We start from the raw sequence: 15,564 nt of genomic DNA, 5'->3' as shown, positions 1-15,564 counted from the left end.
GCCATGTATCAAGCAGGGAGGGGGGATGAAAAAATATAAAAAATTATAATAAAAAAATAATATATATTAAAAAAAATAATAATAATAATATTATTGTTTTTTAAATAATAAAAAAAAATGCCCAACATACACAATCACACACTGCATCACACACACTTACACTGCACTCATACACACACTGCACTCATACACACACACTATTCATACACACACACTGCATTCATACACACACTGCACTCATACACACACACTGCATTCATACACACACTGCATTCATACACACACACTGCATTCATACACACACACTGCACTCATACACACACACTGCACTCATACACACACACGGCACTCATACACACACTGCACTCATACACACACACTGCACTCATACACACACACTGCACTCATACACACACACTGCATTCATACACACGCTGCACTCATACACACGCTGCATTCATACACACGCTGCACTCATACAGACACACACTGCACTCATACACACACACACACTGCATTCATTATTTACACACAGTGAAAATAAATATTCAATTAGTATAATTTTTTAGGATCTAATTTTATTTAGAAATTTACCAGTAGCTGCTGCATTTCCCACCCTAGTCTTATACTCGAGTCAATAAGTTTTCCCAGTTTTTGGGGGTAAAATTAGGGGCCTCGGCTTATATTCGGTTCGGCTTATACTCGAGTATATACGGGTATGTTGTTTTATGGGATTTATAAATATGTAGAAAATCTAAATAAAGATTGATATATAATAAAAAACAAAAGGGTTGCAGGAAGGTAGAATTTGCATTGCCCCAGTAGATGCAGAAGTCAGAATACATGACCTACTGTGTACTTTGTCTTCAGACAACTAGTTGTTCCTGACCTTGTTAATCTGCATGTTCTGTCCCACTATACCAGCTGTCTTTTGATTGTGATCTGCCTTTTTTCTTTTATATATATAAACCTAGGTAAAATATTTTTATACAGCTGTTCTATTCTCAACGGTTTTCTACAAAGCACAGTTAGTCTTTGTTCAAGTATTGAAATGGCTTTTGACCCTGTCAAAGGTTTTCCTGGTTTCAAACATGCCACATCTTGTTGAAGCAATTTAAAATGAGTAGTTACTAAACCTCACCTGGTTTCACAATGTGGATTGATGCTAATGTCAAACTGTAGTATACCAAATGACAGTTCTAACAACCCACAGAGAGCATGTTAACTTTTATACAAGTCTAAAACCAAATGAGCAGACTCACTTGCTTACATTGTTTAGCCCATTTGGCACCCCAGTGACACATTAGTACAGGGCTTGACACATTTGCTTTCAATCTAGGAGTCAGCTAAAAAAAGTTAGGAGACAGTTTTTTTCCAACAACAAAAATACAATTCTTAAAGGAATAGAAGCGAAGAGACTGAAAAAGGGATTACAGAGAGGTCCTCCCAATTATCAGTCTCTATACCCCAGGACAGAAGTGTTCATAATCATGGCTTAAAAATTGCCAATATAAAACATGAATGGAATATATGTAAAATAATATTTTTTTATTAGTCCCTTCTAGGGAAGATAATGAACAACAAAATAAATAAAGTGTATATACAGTGAAAAAATGTAGAAAATAGGAATCGTCTGTAATGTACTGATCAAACGACACACCTTGTTATCAAAGTAATTGTAGCAAAGTCTCAGCGACTAAAGTAGCTATTGGTGTGTATATTGAGAGAGCATGAGTATCTCCCTGATTTGTATCGCTAAGTAGCAAAATTGCTAAGGAGGGGAGGGAGAAATCCGCAGCTCAAAGGGTGTGCTGGGGGAAAAATATGTTGAGCGTAACAACACACTCTGATTAGCATCAGATCGTCAAAGTAGTGTGAAATGGTGCTAAAGTTACCAAACATACCCCTAAGCGAGGAGATCCCCCCTGTATATGAAGTGTAAATCAATAGACTGAATCCCTGGTATCAATGAACAGTAGGCTGTAATTTGAAAAAAAGAGCTTCACATCCCATGAAAGGGAACTAGAGTGACGAGATAGTCTGAAAAATCGTTAACTCTTAAGGTTCCGTCATTCAGGATATGCTGCTCATACACAAATGTCGACCTAAGTACTGATGGGAGGTCTAAATGCTCACCTAATAAGAGTATTACAGACCTAATATTAGACCAAGTGGTCCTAGTAATAACTCTGCAGGAAAAAATACACACACTACTCATATACAAATTTCTATCTAAGTGCTGATGAGAAGTCTGATTGCTAAAGTAGCGAGAAGACCGATAGAACAAATTGAAGATCCTAGTGTATAGAGGAAAAATCCTCTCCTAGTTAGCGTATTACAGACAGATTTCTAATCTAATCTGATTCTAGATCAAGTGGTCCTAGCGTATTACAGACAGATTTCTAATCTAATCTAATTCTAGACCAAGTGGTCCCGGTAATAACTCAACGCGCGTTTCGGCGCTGGCATTGCGCCTTTGTCAAGAGCTTACCGGAGTGAGTAAGCCCGCCACAATTTAAACCCCATGAGCTCCGCCCATCGAAATCCCGACGTCATCATCGCTCTCGAGCGGCGTTGGTCAGTGGGGGGGGAATGGATGGTTGAGTGGCATGTGCAGCCATCCGGCAAAGGTCCACACATTTCAAACAGATCCCCTATATAATCAATTGGAGATCAAATTGAAACAAAACCTGGACAAATTCCAGCATACAATCAGACTTAGGAAACATCAGAAATTTATCAGCGATCTAAGGGACTATGAAACAGGTCATATCTATGGTTCATTCTCACGTAGAATGAGAACGAATTCAGATAATACAATGACCTCTGGATATGACTCCTCAGACACTGATAATGAGCCTAGACAGCAGCTCACCCTATCTATTCCCAATACATCCAACCCATCCAACATTAGAGGTATCCTAAAAAAAGGGGTTCATTTTTTAGAGTTGGATCAGAGGGAGGAGTCCCCTCGACAAACATATCAAACTCGCAACAGAGGCAGGGGAGGAAGATACACAAGGAGAAGACGTTACTAAGTAACACGACTCAAGTGATCAACCTCTAAGACCACATTCTAACCCCCTATGAGACGAATGTCCTTAAAAAGGGCCTTTCTTTCGTACCCACTCCAGCATATAATAAATTCACATGGGTTAAGGACATACCGTATATACTCGAGTATAAGCCGAGTTTTTCAGCACATTTTTTGTGCTGAAAAACCCCAACTCGGCTTATACTCGAGTCAATTGTCTGTATTATGGCAATTTGCATTGCCATAATACAGACTGGGGCTGTGGGGGCTGTAGAGAGCGTTACTTACCTCTCCTGCAGCTCCTGTCAGCTCTCTCCTCCTCTGCGCCGTCCGTTCAGCACCTCGGTCAGCTCCCAGTGTAAATCTCGCGAGAGCCGCGGCTCTCGCGAGACTTACACTGTGAGCTGGCAGAAGAGCTGAACGGACGGCGCAGAGGAGGAGAGAGCTGGCAGGAGCTGCAGGAGAGGTAAGTAATGCTCTCTGCAGCCCCCACAGCCCCCCACTGAACTACCAATGCTGGACCACCAGGGAAGGAGAGCCCTCCTCCCTGCCATGTATCAAGCAGGGAGGGGGGACGAAAAAATATAATAATAACATTTTAAAAATAATAAAATAATGAAATTAAATAAAAAAATAATAATAAGAAATAATAAAAAAACATTAACATATTTAAAAAAATAATAATAAAATTGCCCACCCCCCACCAAGGCTCTGCATCACACACACACACACACACACACACACACACACACACACTGCACTCATACACACACACTGCACTCATACACAAACACTGCACTCATACACACACACTGCACTCATACACACACACTGCACTCATACACACACACTGCATTCATACACACACACACACTGCATTCATACACACAAACACTGCATTCATACACACACACTGCATTCATACACACACACTGCACTCATACACACTGCACTCATACACACACACACTGCATTCATACACACACACTGCATTCATACACACACACTGCACTCATACACACTGCATTCATACACACACTGCATTCATACACACACACTGCATTCATACACGCTGCACTCATACACACACGCTGCACTCATACACACACGCTGCACTCATTATACACACACTGCATTCATTATACACACACTGTAAATAAATATTCAATTAATATATTTTTTTTAGGATCTAATTTTATTTAGAAATTTACCAGTAGCTGCTGCATTTCCCACCCTAGTCTTATACTCGAGTCAATAAGTTTTCCCAGTTTTTTGGGGTAAAATTAGGGGCCTCGGCTTATATTCGGGTCGGCTTATACTCGAGTATATACGGTACATTTGTTTGTTAGGAAACTGTCTCTCTGCAAATACCATCAATTACAGATTGAAAGAAAAACAAAAGATCTGGGAATATCTGAGGATGAGTACAATGGCTCTAGTATCCCTATTAGATGAAAATGATCCCACCGTCACCAAAAGCCTAACAAATCTGAAACCAAAAAGCCGGTTTACACCACACATAGGCAGCTACAGGAATATTGAGTTATTCTTGGAAGCAGTCAAATTTGAAATTGAAAATATAAAAAACGTTGATCTTGACTTTCATCCCAATATGAATTTGACCAAACTTGAGGGGAAAGCGTTACATTCACTCAGAGAGGATAGGGAGACTGTCATAAAACCAGCAGACAAGGGCGGTAATATCGTAATGATGAAGTCAACTAACTATGTCAAAATGGCCCTTAAAATCTTGGACGATAGGGAAACCTATCGAATACTTCCAAAGGATCCTACAAACTCCTTTCTGGAGGAGTATAAACAGATTTTGGACAAGGGTCGCAGTAGAGGTCTGCTATCCAGGGAAGAATATGAATTTATTCTCAATAGGAACCCTAGGATAGCGACTTTCTACTGCTTACCAAAAATCCACGCAGGAATTGCAGCACTATGCAGGAGTTCAAAACCGAAGCTGACATCCTGAGATTACAGTTCAAGAATAAAGGCTATGTCAGGGTACCTGTAGTCTCTACCTCAGAGGAGGTGAGAGACTTAGACGTTTATCCTCCCAGAGGGGTTGTTTCTTCCGTTCCTCGCGGTTCTCTCGGCCATTTACAAGCCGACCGCGAGGGATCCACTTCCTTATATGACGCGACGCTCAGTAGTCGACGTCATGACGCCAACCCGGGTCGACCTGTCAGTCAAGTCCCGAGCACTAATCAGGACTCGTCGGGGGCGTGATTACCCTCTAGAATCAAGGTATAAAGTAAGGCTTTCGGCATCTGCTCATTGCCCTGTCGTGGTTCTAGCCTGTCTAGTCACTCAGTGCTCTTGTATTCTAGTTGTCTCTTTGGTTCTGACCCGGCTTGTCTGTACTACCCTGTTTATCTCTGTTACCCTTTGACTCGGCTTGTCTCTCGCTTACCTGTCCTCTCGTTCCCTCGACCTCGGCTTGTTCCTAGACCATTCTCTACTTACTCCTTACGTTAAGTCCGGCCATTCTAAGGTCCGGTATACGTACCTACCACCTGTTTGTACTCTGCGTGTTGGATCCCTGTCCCGATCCTGACAGGCTACCCTAATCGGTGCCTGAAAAGAGCCTATAGGCGAGCTTTGGAGTCAGAGAGAGAGACCCTTTTGAGTGCAAGTAAACCTGCACCACCCACCATCCCCCGTCCCCGCATGATTGCAACCTATGACGCTGGTTGGGATAAGGTTAAATCCGGAATTCAACAATTCTGGCCACTCCTAACAGGGGATATCCATCTCAAAAAGATTTTGGGTCCAAAAGCAGACATCACGGCACATAGAGGCAAAAACCTAAGAGATCATTTGGTTCCCAGCCATTTCCAACCAGTACGCTTGGGGATCAAAACATGGCTCCATAGACCTATCACTGGCACTTTCCAATGTGGGCGCTGTGTCGCCTGCAAATATATTAAACGGGATTCTAAAAAAGTGTCAGATAGTGACAACAAACAGACGTTTAATATTACATCCTTTTTCAATTGTAACACCTCAGGTCTGGTATATCTACTCACGTGCGAATGTGATTGTAAATACGTGGGCAAAATTTTCCGTCCTTTCAAAGAGAGGATCAATGAACACGTCAGATCACCTAAACTAACGATTGAAACGCCAATTGCTCGTCACCTGAAGGAACACCATTCAGGCAAATCACATGGCCTGCGCTTTTGTGGCCTTGAATTGGTGAAACGTGACAAGAGGAGGGGAGACTACGACAGATTCCTTAGGCAACGTGAAAGCTTTTTAATATACAGGCTCAAGACTTTACAACCCAAAGGACTAAATGAAGGGTTTTCATTTGCACCATTCATATAATAGATTGGGGTACCCCATCGGGGTCCTTTTCAGCTAGGGAAAAAGACGGGAGGATATTCCCCTCACTATTACACCGGTTATTTGATCTATTTATATGATCATTATCTGGGCAATATGATAAATATTCAAGATTAATTCATCATCTACATATGCCTACCAACTGACTCATCAGTGATCTAACACCCCTTTGAGAATCAACACTCTTAGGGATTTGTTTATAACACATTAATTGCCATTTGGACCCCTAGATGCCATTCAGACAGTGTACTATTTACTTAAAAATTCCCTGTTTTGCATCTGTATATATTTCTATATATATGTATATATTCAAATTTTTTTACTTTATTGTTCAATTTTACTTTTCCCATTTTTGAATATCTTCCATCTTTGCTCCTTTTCACTTGTTAATTCTTCCTGCATCTTTAACTATGATCCATCATATGTCTATACATTTTCCTGCAGTATCTGCTCAATTTTCTTTTGAAATATGGTATTTCTTATTACTGTCCATGTTAGGGACTAGTTCAGCATCCATCCGGGTATCTGGTGATCAGGGAGATACTCATGCTCTCTCAATATACACACCAATAGCTACTTTAGCCGCTGAGACTTTGCTACAATTACTTTGATAACAAGGTGTGTCGTTTGATCAGTACATTACAGACGATTCCTATTTTCTACACTTTCTCACTGTATATACACTTTTATTATTTATTTTGTTGTTCATTATCTTCCCTATTATTTTACATATATTCCATTCATGTTCTATACTGGCAATTTTTAAGCCATGATTATGAACACTTCTGTCCTGGGGTATAGAGACTGATAATTGGGAGGACCTCTCTGTAATCCCTTTTTCAGTCTCTTCGCTTCTATATTATACTCGTTGGGTCATGCCCATATACCCTGCAACCTCACCAACTCTAGTGTAAGATTTTATTTATTTATTTTCTTCCACTGGTTGCTGTGTCTTAATTCTTAAAGGAACACTATAGTCACCAGAACTACTACAGCTTAATGTAATGGCTCTGGGGTATATAGCCTGTCCTTGTAGACTTTTCAATGTAAACACTGACTTTTCAGAGAAAAGGCAGTATTTACTTTGCTGCCTAGTAGCACCTTTAGTCAACCACTAAATTATTTCCTATCTCAGTGCTGCACAATGTGCAGCACCTACATTCAACGACTCCAAGAATTACATGGGAGCGCTGAACATTCCCCATAGAGATGCTTTTGTTTAATTTAATGCATCTTTATGAGGAGATGCTGATTGGTAATTGATAGTCTCAGCTATGAAGGAGACACAAAAAAAAAGGTACTAAATGAAATAAATGAATAAGGAGTATGTATAACCAAACACCAAATAGGTGAATAATAAAAATATTATAAAACCTGAGAAAACAGTACAAAGTATTCTGTACAATAAATAAAAAATATATATGGTGTAGTATGTTCAATATAAATATCAGGGTGAGGGTGGTAGAGAACTCACTAGATAGATGTATAATTAGGCAATAGGCATGTCTCCCATAAATAGGGTCAAGAAAGTAGATGGATTATTTTCAGAAGAATCTTCTTAATTGCTCAGGATGACAAAAAGAAGAAAAATTATAGTACAGATGGTATTAAAATTTAACAGATTTATTGTACAACATTGCACTTACAGGATAGCAGATAAAATCAAGCATATCTCCACAACCAGCGTGGTGACCAGACTTCAAAGGCTAGCAGGAAGCTCCGGAAATACACATGCAGGATGGCAGATAATCAATAAAATGTACAAATTAAAATAGAAAATAAAAGTATACACAAGTCCTGGAGACGACAGCATTGGAAAACAGGTGAGTAAAAACATAATTCCCATGAGATCGGAGGGGGCTGGTGACCTAAATATATACATTCACTGATAGACTCATACAAATACACTCCTAGACAGACACACACTCACAAAGTATTATTGATACACTCAAATATAGATATACAGACACATAGATTACATTTTAGCCACCCTCCTGTTTCCTACCTTTTGGGCTCAGGAGGTTGACTTCCCTGGGAACTGGGCAGCAGCAGGCAACTTTAGGTTAGTGGTGCTAGCTGCGGCTAATGGGAGTAAACTGCCACTGTTTCCAACCCTCCTCCCTCTCCCCTCCATCTCTCCAGCCCTGTACATATCTTTGTGCTCCATGAGGAAGTGAAGAGAACTGTAATAACTTCCTCTCGGTGCTGAGGTCACACAGGGGAATGGGCAGGAAGCAGAGCCGTCTTTACCTGGTGTCCTGCAAGGCCAGCTTGCCATTGCCCTGCGTGGCCTGTGCACCGAGAGGAATTGGTTACAATTCCTTTCACTTCCTCCCGGCGCATAGAGCTGCGCGGGGATTGAGATAGGAGGAGGGGGGAACATGCTGACCAATTCCAGGTGCCAGGACAAAATATTTTGTCCTGGGATTTGTTGAGCCATGCATTAGTACATAGTTATAGAGGCTGAAAAAACACTGGTGACCATCAAGTTCAGCCTTTCTCACATTATGTTTTGCTTTTGATTCAAAAGAAAGCAAAAAACTTTGAAGTGATTTCCCATATTTCAACAAACTAGGAAAAAAAAACCTCTTGACCCCGGATTTGAAGTAAGATTTCTCCTTGGATCAAGAAGCTGTTACCCCCCATATTAAACAAATTACCAGTATATTAGGTCTTCAGGCAGAGAATTCTACACCCTTATTGTTCTTACTGTAAAGAACCACTTCCTTTGCCTTAGACTAAATCTTCTTTCTTCCAGTCTAAATGGGTGACCTAGTGTCCTAGGTATAGTCCTGTTTATGAAAATATTTCCAGACAAGGGTTTGTATCGGCGATGAAAATATTTATGTAAAGTGATCATATTCATTTCAATGCGCCATTTTTCTAAACTCAGATTTAAATTTGTTAACCTTTCTTCATAAGTAAACAAATCTTAAATTTCTCTTATTAATTTTGTAACCCGCTTTTCTAGATATGCACCACACATTATAATCTTCGTGATAAAGAATGAACAATGAGAAGAAAGAAGCTTAATGTGATTTTTATTTAATAACGGTCTTTAACCAGCTTGGAGAGAGAGTAAACTCAAGACTCCACTTTTTAAACCCTCACAGGTAGGTCGTGGACACAAACATAGGTACAGTGCCCTTTATGTAACAAATGAAAATAGAAATACAAATTTAGACTTACCTCTGTGGTTTATGTTGTAGTAAACCACATACTGTAAGTGGTTGTCTGAGACCTGGACCTCTTCTGATGCATGGGAACTCAATTTTGGTATCCACCCCTAGGATTAATAACCACTAACTTACAAAGATTAAATATATGATATGGGGGGAATCAAATTACCAAAAAGCTTCTTCAAAACCAATATCTGAAACATCTCTGTTTAAATTAGTAAATGCAAACCAAAAGCTTCAAATTTGTACTTCTCCAGCACAAATTTGTGCTTGGATCATTCTTCAATAAATTCTACACTACATTCGTTATCCAAACTTTCCTACAAACACTGTGCTGGCAAAAATATGTGGCAAGCAGACTCCTCATACACTTTGGCTTATTACAATGACTGGTTACATATATTTATACAGTAATAATGGTCTTTTTCCTTAATCTAAAGAAATACATAAATTCAATACTCTGCTTTTATATACACTTTCAGACACAAACCTACATAATAGAGATCCTTGTTTCTCTCCACAGTAGACTTTATTAACTTCCTAAATCAAAAAAACAAGGGTTTGTCCCACTCAGTTTGCAACTTTATATTTAATTACCAAGCGGATCGCTGGCATCTGGAGAAGGCAAGCCAGAGTTGGACATGCACCTGCAGAGAGTGTTAGGTTTAACCAAGCAATGTTCTGCAAATATGCCATATATTTTACTGTAGCTTTATCATCTCTTTGAAGTGAATATAGAGTCTGGAATCCCCAGGTTTTCCCTTCCATTCAGGATTAAACTGTTTAAAGGGATACTGTAGACACCCAGACCACTTCAACTCATTAAAGTGGTCTGGGTGCAATGTACCATGTTTCTTAACCCTACAGTGGTAAATACTGCAGTTTCTGAGAAACTGCAATAATTACCTCTGAAGGTTATCTCCACCTCTAATGGCTGTCTCCTTGCAATAGTTTTAGCACTTAAGGAGTGGAGACATCTTTTGGAGGGTACTAAGGATCCCATCCTTATACTTACAGATCATAAAACATTTTCCTACCTTAGTGAGGCCAAAAGATTGTTTTCTAGGCAGGCCAGGTGGTCACTGTTTTTATCTCGTTTCAATTATATCATCACCTACAGACCAGGTGATCGTAACACTAAAGCTGACGCTCCATCGAGACAATTCAAAACTACCGACAAACAAGAGTTTGATGATACCCCTGTCATTCCCCCGGACAGAATAATAGCTACTACTGTTCTATCTATTTCTTCATCCCTCTTGCAAGTCATTCAGGCTAAACAAAACATGGCACCTAGAGAGAGACCTGCTGATAAACTGTTCGTTGAGGTTCCTGAAAGACGGGACATTATGTCACTCTATCATGACACCAAAACTGCTGGACATCCTGGTATCACTAAAACCTTAACAGCAGTTTCTAGATATTTCTGGTGGGCTTCCTTACGCAAGGACGTCACCGATTACATATGGGCGTGTGTTACTTGTGCCAGTATGAAGTCTTCTCATAGAGTTCCTTGTGGGTTGTTGCACCCATTACCCATACCCGAGAGGCCTTGGTCCAATCTATCCATGGATTTTATTGTTGAATTGCCTCCTTCGAATGGTAAAACAGTCATCCTGATGATAGTGGAAAGATTTTATAAGATGGCTCATTTTGTGTCTCTTGTCAAATTGCCCTCATCCAAGGAACTTGCTTCTATCTTCGCCAGGGAGGTGTTTCGGTTACACGGTATTCCAGAGTTTATTGTGTCCGATAGGGGTAGCCAGTTTATTTCCAGGTTCTGGAAAGCCTTTTGTTCGGAAATGGGCATTTCTCTTTCGTTTTCCTCCGCTTACCACCCTCAGTCTAATGGAGCTGCTGATTGTGCCAACCAATCCCTAGAGCAGTATCTTCATTGTTTCGTATCCCACCATCAGAACGATTGAGTTGACCTGCTTCCTTGGGCTGAGTTTGCTCGTAATAACGCTGCTCATGAATCTTCTGGTAATAGCCCTTTCTATGTTGTTTATGGCCAGCATCCTGTTGTTCTTCCGGCTGCATTCTCCTTACAGGGCATGCCTGTTCTGGATGAACATTTGGCTGGTTTCCGTTCTACCTGGGAGCAGGTTCAGCGTTCTTTGGTGGACTCTGCTGCTCGCCAAAAGGTCCAAGCTGACAAACATCACAGGGCGGCTCCATCCTATGTTGTGAGTGAAAGAGTGTGGCTTTCCACTCGCAATATCTGCCTTTGTGTGCCTTCTATGAAGCTGGCTCCCCGTTTTATCGGTCCTTTTCGTGTCTTGCATAAAATTAATCCTGTTTCATATGCCTTAGAACTTCCTAGGAACCTGCGTATTCCTAACGTCTTTCACACCTCCTTGTTGAAGCCACTCCTGTGTAACCGTTTTACCCGACATGTTCCTCCTCCTACTCCTGTTTCTGTGGAGGGTCATGAGGAATTGGAGGTGGCTGCTGTGCTTGATTCTCGTTTTCTCCAGGGTCGCCTCCAGTACCTGGTGCATTGGAAGGGGCCTGAGGAACGCAGTTGGATTTCCGCTGACGCTGTTCACGCTCCTCGCCTTCTGCGCTCCTTCCATTCTCGTTTTCCTGCCAGGCCTGGTCCACCCCGCCCGGTGGGCGTGTCTTCAGGGGGGGTACTGTAACGGCACTTACCTTCTCTGGGGCCGGCCGAGGTCCTCTGTTCCCGCCACGCGTGGTCCTGCATCCGTGCGGCTCGTCTGGAGTTCAGAGGAAGGCGGGCACTGACCGCGAGACGCGGGCACTTGTCCCGCCAAGCTCTAAGATCGCGCCGCAAGTCTTGGGCGCGCTCTTAAAGGGAAAGTGGGAGCCCAAATGTGAAACGGTCTCCCATTGGCCCCTGTCATTCCACATTCCCCATACACTCACGTTTTGGGGGCGTGGATATGACAGGGGCCAATCAAATCGAATACTAGGGTACCTTTCCCTTAACTCCCTGCCCTATCGTGGTTTCTGATTCAGTTCCCTTTAGCGCTTGTATCTTTCAGTTGTGTTTTTTTCGTGCTTGACCTTGGCTTTCTATTTGACTCCGTTTTTCTCTTTATCCCTGCTTTGTCTTGTTTGCCGGCTTCCTGATTCCTGTGTACCAGACCTTGGCTAGTTCTTGTTTTCGCTGTCTCTCTGTTCCCTTGACCTCGGCTCGTTCCTGACACTGTCACTTCTCTGTTCTACATCGAGTCCGGACATTCTAAGGTCCAGTAAGACGTATCTGCTTTATCTTGTCTCTTGTTGGACTAAATCTTGCGTGTTGGGGTACACTACCGTTCTTTTCCCTTCTACCGTGACACACTGTAAGTTTACATAGTGCTAGGAAAACAGTTTTGTTTTCCTGGCACTATAGAACCTCTTTAATGCTAAACAAGAGTCCCCAGCAGCCCATCCCCTTTGTGCTGCTTGGGCTGAGGAACCAGTAGCCTGAACAACAATGGGTGCCTGTTATTGGCTAAGAGTGTCAGCTGACCATTTTTAAGCCTATTACAGCACCCTTTGCTGGTGTGATTTGTTATGGCTAGGAGGAAGTGTGTAATCTCTGCCTTATTCATACATCCAGTTGGGGCCAGGCTGTGGGCGGTTAGGGACCCTTATTCTGTATTAAACTGTTAAAAATACTTGGTTCAGTGGCAAATGACTCCAGGCAGTATAACAAATTCAGTGAGATTACATTGTTATAGTGCTAACAATGTTGATACATTAAACTGAAAATTATGACTAATTGACAAAGGAATTGTATATTTTAGGGTAAAATAGAGCTGGAAAACAAATGTTTTAGAGAATATTTGGACTAAAACTTAATTCTACTTATTTTCTAGTTTCTTAATTATTATTATTATTAGTCTAATATTTATAACGGCAGCAATTTCCGAAGCGCTGTACAATGGGATTCCACTGTATATTTATAGATATTTATATTCAAATTAAATATTATACTTGTGCATTTGGTTTCAAAATAACTGAGATTCGTCTGAATCCCGTAACTCTGAATCGCCATATGGATGAATCAAGGAACAAACGAAACAGACCATGGACAAACCGTTCTTATTGTGCCACAGACTGAATTCCGGAACAAAAATTATTTGTTGATTTTATTCACAAATCAAGTGAGAAGTGACCAATGGGGGTGGAGGAGCAGTAAAATACATTTATATATTTAATAAAAATATAATATATTCTGTTGGTTACTTCTCACTTGATTTGTGAACCAAATGCATATATTTTGCAGTACACTGATTTTCATAGCATTTTCATGCTGTTTTGGTTCATATGAAACCACTGCGTGGACATAATTTGTCTGAAACTAAATGCCACATGGACGAATCCTGAATTATTATTCATAAAGTGCCAAAAAAGCCACAGGGAAAAACAGAGGATGATGAGGGCGTAGCTATAAAATGTGCGCTAATCATGGCAGCATCACTTATGGGTAGCTCTGCCCCAGAAACAATAACAGGACAGAAAACAGAATTCAAATTAGGACTATACGCATAAAAGATCCCTCCTCCTGAACAACAGTCTTTTTTTTTCAGTCCTCAAACTGACTGACAGGATGTTTTTTTTTTCCTTAATATACTTTTCTTTTTGGTCCACCTTTTTGTTCCATGTACACCATGGGTCTTCCAGACAAAGATACCAGTCAACAGCCTGTTTGTAACAGGATTAACTCGGATAGTTCTAAAATATATTTTTAACTAATACATGGGATTAAGTTACTGGTTAATACTTGCTGATTACTACTGGAAATCAGTCTCAAATATCTACACAGCAGTCATACATATGGCAAAACGTACTACTCCGCCCAGTGACTTGGCTTATCTCTGAGTACCCATAGAGAAAAGGATAGATGCTAATTTAATGAAGACTTGCTTATCATTGGGATCAGCTCTCTACAATTCTAGAGCCTTAACAACCTTAGCCAGGTCTCTTAAGGTATGAATTGACAACATGGAGGAAAACATTTCCAGAGGCGTAAGAGCTCTCAAAGACTTCAGAATGGCATTAGACTTCTGCTCAGAAGCAGGGCCAGACTGGGAATTAAAAGCAGCCCTGGAAAAAAATTATTTACCAGCCCCATAATACGTCGCGCCAGCATAGTGTGCAGATCCAGAGTTAGAAAAGATAACTTAAAATTAAAATTATTACTCCAACGTGAAAAAAAGCACATATAGGCTTAAAAAAAAAGAGTGCAGATTTATTTTAAGCAGATGTGCCTTTGCATATAACCAATGTTTCAGTCCAACTACCATGACATATTAAGGAAAGCTTGGTAATGGGACTGAAATGGTGAATGTATGTAGGGCACAACTGTAAAAAATTACGTTATCTTGTTTATTTTGAGGTCTTGTGGGTGCACTCTTCACTTTAAATATGTTATTGTGCTGGATTATGCACCTAGCAACAAGACTGGGCCAATATCTGCTTATTACATATTGTACATATCAATGACATTTCTTAGTGTATTATGCATATATAAATGTACATTAATATATGTGTAAATATAATAGGCATAATTATATATATATATATATAATATAAATCAGTGGCGGATCCAGAGCCTGATCTCAGGAGGGGCACCTATAGATTATTTAAAGAAATAATCCATGCACAATAACCACTACTGCTCTGTGTAGTGGGTATGGTGCCAGGAGTGCCGGGACCCGCTCCCAGAGTAAGTAGTCAAACCGTTTAAGTACAGTTTGACAACTTACCTGGGGTCTGCTGGGATATGGGGCTGTAGTAGGGTATAGGAGCAGTGGTGCAATGTGTGAGGGGTGCAATGTGTGTGAAAGGTTCAGTGTGTAGGGTGCGTGGGGCAATGTGTGTATGGGTGGCTGTGTGTGTATGGGAATGTGTTTATGGGGGTCTGTGTGTGTGTGTATGGGGGGGCAGTGTGTGAATGTGTATGGTGTGTGTGGGCAGTGTTTGTATGGGGCTAAAGTTCACTCTCACCACTCGCAGTGGTGAGAGTGAACTCTAGCCCGT

Source organism: Pelobates fuscus, chromosome 5 (genome assembly GCF_036172605.1).
Source record: "Pelobates fuscus isolate aPelFus1 chromosome 5, aPelFus1.pri, whole genome shotgun sequence".
Classification (NCBI taxonomy): Eukaryota; Metazoa; Chordata; class Amphibia; order Anura; family Pelobatidae; genus Pelobates; species Pelobates fuscus.
This window is presented reverse-complemented; position numbering follows the sequence as displayed.